Genomic DNA, 5695 nt, shown 5'->3' with positions numbered 1-5695 from the left:
GTTAGGACAGATTGATTTCCTGACTTCAGCTTTTGACATTGGAGAAGATGATTAATGTTTTTGACAGAAGAGGTTTGGAAACCGGTTAACTGCCCAACAACAGCAACAAAGTAATTTCAGAGGTTTTGCTAGTTCTGCACTGAGCTTAATTAGAGTGTTTGATGTGTTTTCATGAAAAAGCAGAGAAAAGAATAGCTAGCAGCCTGGTGGGCAGAAAACTAACAGGGTTTTGTGTGATGCATCCTTATTCTGCATACTTAGAAGTGGGGACTTGTCCCTGAGGTTGTCCTAGCCAATATGAGGGCTCAGACTACTGGGTCCTCTGCAGTAATGCTTTCTGAGTTGGAACTTTTCCAGTTGGAACTGTTCTACTTTATATAAATGCCTATTCATTGTGCTGGAGAGGGAGTGCTTGAACGACTGGGCTGTGGAGGTAGTTTGTTTCTTTGGCCCAATACAAAGTAATTACTTATAAAAAGAGAATTTATTTCAGCATGAACGAAATGGAGGCACAGGTTCTGTAGCCCAGAGGCAGTGGAGTCCTCTGAGACATGGGAGCTAATTCTTCCTCCAAATTAGTCAGTGCAGGTTTGTTCTTGTTCTGCTTTGGATGCATTTGTTTTTTCCCAGTGACATGACAACAAAATGTTTCATTTAGCATTGAGCTCCAGTACTGATTCCAGGTGGGGAATAAAGTGACAGGAGGAGGTGAATTCCTGGGAAACAAAGACCTGATCCTCAAGCAAGTGCTCTTAAACTATGGATAAAGGATGAGAACTATGGACTCTGGGACAGGAAACCAGAGTTACTGCTCCAATGAAAATTTTTATTTTTTCCTATAGTGTGCAGGTAGCTCTTTACAATTGTATCCAGATCTTTAAAATCACTTGGGATTTTCATTCCTGCAGTTCATATCCCTCAGTATATCTCCTCTCATAGTTTGTAATACATTTGCTTTTATAAGCTTGGTGAGATGTTTGACTTTTGTATGGAAAGGGGAGTTTTTCCAGATGTGAACACTGGTTGTGGGAAACTTGTTTCCAGAAGAATTCCAGGGAGTCAGTGGAGAAAGACCAGGTTCTTTGAAGGGCAGTGTAGAGCAGGAGCTCCATGGATGTGCTCCAGCTTGCCCTCTAGAAAAGCTAATCCCTATTGACTAAGGTCAAAGGTAGCCTACATAGATGAGCTTTCTAAAAGCTTTTAATTATCGCTTTTGTTCTGCGTGTATCTCGGTTGGGAGCTAGAAAAGACAAGAGGTGTATTAAATTATTACTCTTTCACCACCCAGTTTGGAAAACAGTCATGTTCCACGAGGAATCCAAAATCTCCTAATGCCTGTTTCTCTGTCTTGTGTTATTCCTCTGTAAGAAGACTGTGTACCTGATAGTCCATCTCTTTTTGAATGTGAAGGCCTGGAGATTCCTTAGCCTGTGCCCAATGTAAACGATTCTCAAAGGTGATTTGAATTTGCAAGTAACGCCAAGGTCCCCTTAGGTGAGCTGAGCCACGATTTATGGATTTCTCAGACCTTGCTTTCAAACCACACAGTGGCAAGTTGGTGCATGAGGTCTGTTGATGTGACCAGGTATAGGGCTGGTCTGTGGCACCCACAGAGACCTGTTTCTCTGGCTGTTACAGGCTAAGGAGAGATGAGCCAGGGCTTGCTGCTTGTAACACCACTGTGTCCCAGGAGGGAGCTAGTTTAAGAATGACATTCTATTAGATGTCTTCGTACATTTTTTCCTGCATGCATTTAGAAGCATTGCCCATCTTCATCAAAGCACATCTTTCCTAAGAAAATACTGCTTGCATGATAAAGCATAAAAAATAAACAAACCAGAAAATTAGAGAGAAGGTTTGCCCTGACAGTCTGTGTCCTTTTAAGTGCACAGGGTAATACAGAAATCTGTGTGTCCTCTTAATTGACAGTCTTCTGTGATAGGGCAGTTCAGCAACTGTGGCAGGACAAATTGCAACGTGTACCTGTACAAGGGTGCAGCTGCAGCCTAGAGCCTGGCTCCACTGTCCCTTCAAAATGGGGAATCTTGGCATTGGTTGTGGATTCAGCAGCAGACTGGACTGACTTTGGATGTCTGCTCTGTGATATGAGATGCAAGGGCTTCCAATATTTATTTGAATCAGCTTAATTTTGAAGTATTTTTGTTTATAAACTTGTTCACTTTTGTCACTGGCGGGACATCATAAAGAGCTATTTAGGTACTGTCTAGGCTGCTCTTTCAGTGCCTTCAATGAATGCTGCATTAATGCTTCATGTTAATACAAAAGGTGCTATTTTTTGTCCTTGTGTCTGATTATTTCCTTTTTTCTCAAATGTTAAATAACATGATTATAAGGATCCAACACTTAAACACTTCTTTTCCATGTAAGTTTTCAGGTGTTTTCTTGATTGTGTAATATATTGCTTTCCTGCAGTATGAAACAGGAGTAGTTATAGAATCTAGCTGACATTCAGTTTGGGATCAGATTCAGTTGTGTCAGGTTTGCTGCCCCAAATCCTCATGGACTGTGCCTGGGGGAGAAAAATCTATGCTCTCTGGTAGAACTGCTTAAAATGATTGTATTTGGCATAGTTGAAATTTCCATCTGAACAAAATTTGAGACTTTTAAAGCAAATTAATTGTGTTTTCTCATAATCTGAACTACTTTGAAAGAGTAATATAAAAGATGCAGGACAAAACTTAATGGAAAAATCCTAGAACCTGATTTTACAGTCAGAGATCCAGAGGGAGAGGGAAAAAAAAGATTCAAAACTTAAATTCTCTTTAAAATTTCAAATTTCCTTAGATGAAGTCTAAATATTTAGTAGCAAAATTGTTTGGTCCAATGCTCCTCTTGCATAGGACAAATCTTTGTGTGTTATTTAGTTGAAGCCTTGGTGTTTAAAGAGTTTCTGTGCAAAAGATTCAGCTTGAATCTTGGCTTTATTGAAATGCCACATTTATTACGTCAGTCAAAGAAATACAGAACTTGGATAAAATCATCTGGAGATTATATGTTGCATGGAAGATTAGAATAGCAATGTAAAGAGATGGTAAGCTTCACTTGGGAGGAGGATGTTAAACTGTGCCTCTCATAACTGGGCATGAGACATGAAACATTCATACCAGTAAACAGAACATACCGGGGAACAGCTGTAGAACCTTGACCAGAACTTGTGGTGGCACTGAATGGATGGAGTTCCTCAGTGCAAAACTGAAGGGCTTGGAGAAGACGTAATTGGGAATCATCTTGTCATGTGCTAGACTGGGAAGGTAAAAGCTACACTAAGCTTTCTCTTGGCCATAGTCAGCTCCCAGTTAGGTGAAGCCAAGCTGACCACCTCCATCCTGGTTGAGCTGGTCTAGTACATGCTGATCAGCATTTGGCAGAAAGCGGCCATCCTTGGTCTGTGCCCAGAGATATGGTCCAGTGGTTTGGATGGAGCCCTTCTGCTTTAGATACATGCATAAGTCTGGTCTTTCTTTTCAGCTAGAGGCACACTGGTCTCCTGCAGGATGACCCTTGGGCTTCAAGTAAGTGCGAAGTGTGGGGAAGGTGTATGTGTGCATCTGTGTCATCTCATGTTTTCTGAACATACAAAGGATGGATGCAGTTTTGTATTTTTATGCAACCCACTTTGTTTTCTCTCTCTGCTGAGATGGATTCTGTTATAAAGATTTTTGTCATGGTGCTAACAACTGTCATGAATCCAGCCAATTCACACATGTTGTGGCTTTTCAAGTGATTTGAGTTGTGCTTAGCTTCCTTTGTTCTTTCTGAGTCTGGAAAGTTAATCAGAAAACCTCTTGATCTTGGTGAGGGGGAAGTGAGCTGACAGGGGTTATGAGAATAGCTTGTGGCCAGAAGGCAGATTTATACACCTTGTTGAACTTTCGCTGGCTATAAATTGCATTCTGGTCCTGCTAAAACCTGAGCCATGAAGGACTGAGAGAGCTGACACGTTTACCCACGCTGGCAGTACATACTCATGGGAGAGGGTGGGAGGGAGTAGCCGTTGCTTTATTTTGGATTTGAAGAGGGAAGAAGATGCTACAACTCACTTGGTGTGGTAGATGTGCACCCTTCATCTGGGTCCCAGAGTGGAAGGGGAGCAGGCACAGTCAGAGATATAGTGTCAAGGACCCCCTCACTTCATTTAGATGCTGCTGAGCCACAGCTGCCTTGTGGCTATCAGAAGCTGGACAGGGCTCAGCAGCCTCTCCTCCCTGGAGCTGAGCAGCCATGGGGGCAGTGAATCAATTCTGCTCAGGGCAGGCTCCCCACCCACCCCCACCTTTCCCTTGTTCTTCATTCTTCTTTTCTCCTCCTACAGTCTGGACAAGCCCAGCTGGACTTCATTCTATAAGGCACAGCTTTGGGCCAGGGCAGTCCTGCAGGTGGTCAATGTGGCTGGGGAGGCAAAGCCGCTGTGTCTCATTGCCTTTGAAATATTTTGGGAGCTGTTGGAGGCTCTGGTGTCTGGGAGCTGGAGGGGCAGGGGAAGAGTTTTGAAGGGGATTTCAGAAGGAGAAATTTTGGAGGAGGGAAAGGGTTTTTTTCTTTTGCATCCTAAAAAATACTCTTTGCACCCAGGTCCTGCTTCTATGACTACTCGCTGCTCAGGCAGCATCTGGTGTGCTTTGCACAAATGTGGTGTCTCACAGAAAGGTTTTGAAGTAGCCTTCCACCTCCCCCCCTTTGGAATGAAGGAGGAGGGAAGGCTTAGGCACCACTATTTGGAGTAAGCTGATGTTCAGACTATTGGGAAGGTGCTGTGCCCACTTTGAGGGTGTGCACAGGGAAAGGCAGTGTACAGAAATGTACCTTGGAGTGATGCTTAAGCAGCACCTGCTCAGTGCTCCCAATTGTTGTCACAGGCCCTTGCCTGGGTCTCCAGGGCCCACTGCTTTTTCTGAGAGCAGCAAGGCTGTCACACAGCAGCCTAGCACTGGTCACCACCAAAGCAAACTGAAGCCCTTGTAAACCTTTTGGCAGTTTTTGGTGAGGGACGGATGATGGGGACATGTCTGTGAAGAAACCATATTGTCTTGTGAATTTAGGGATATGCCTTGACTTTACTCTGATGACAAACCCCATGCCTTTGCTTTGTGAGAGTATTTTCACTGGAAATCAAAGAGATTTGAGATACATAGCAAGCTAAGCAGTCATACCTCAGAATAGGATTTGGGGATTAACAGAGTGGATAGTAAATTGAATAGCAGGAGTTAAAATCAGACTGTGCTTGGAAAGAAAGCAGAGATGAGAGGTACACCCCTGGAAAGCAGTAATGCTAGAAATGACACTGGGGTTATACCGGTTAGCAAATGAGATATGCACTCGCAGTACAATGCGGCAGAAAAGAGGCTGATGTGATTTCTGGATTGCATAAACAGAACTGTTCTGTCTTGAAGCAAGGAAATGTTTTCTGTGTGTTTCTAGTCATGTTTTCTTCAGGAGCCTCATCTGAGTGTACCTAGTCTAATTTCTGGAGAACTTAGTGCCCCAAAGATGGCAGCAAATTAGAACAAATTCAGTGAAGCAACAAAAATGATTAAGATGCTGGAGGGATTGATCTAAGAGGGAAGATTAAAGTAACTAATTACATTTAGCTTGGCCAAATGACAATTAAAAGAGAGATGTGATGACCGCCTTAAAATGTGTGCTTAAGAATGTAAACAGAGAGGAGAGAGAGCTA

The sequence above is a fragment of the Vidua chalybeata genome, chromosome 5 (assembly GCF_026979565.1).
Source record: "Vidua chalybeata isolate OUT-0048 chromosome 5, bVidCha1 merged haplotype, whole genome shotgun sequence".
Classification (NCBI taxonomy): Eukaryota; Metazoa; Chordata; class Aves; order Passeriformes; family Viduidae; genus Vidua; species Vidua chalybeata.
Note: the sequence above shows the minus strand (reverse complement) of the source record.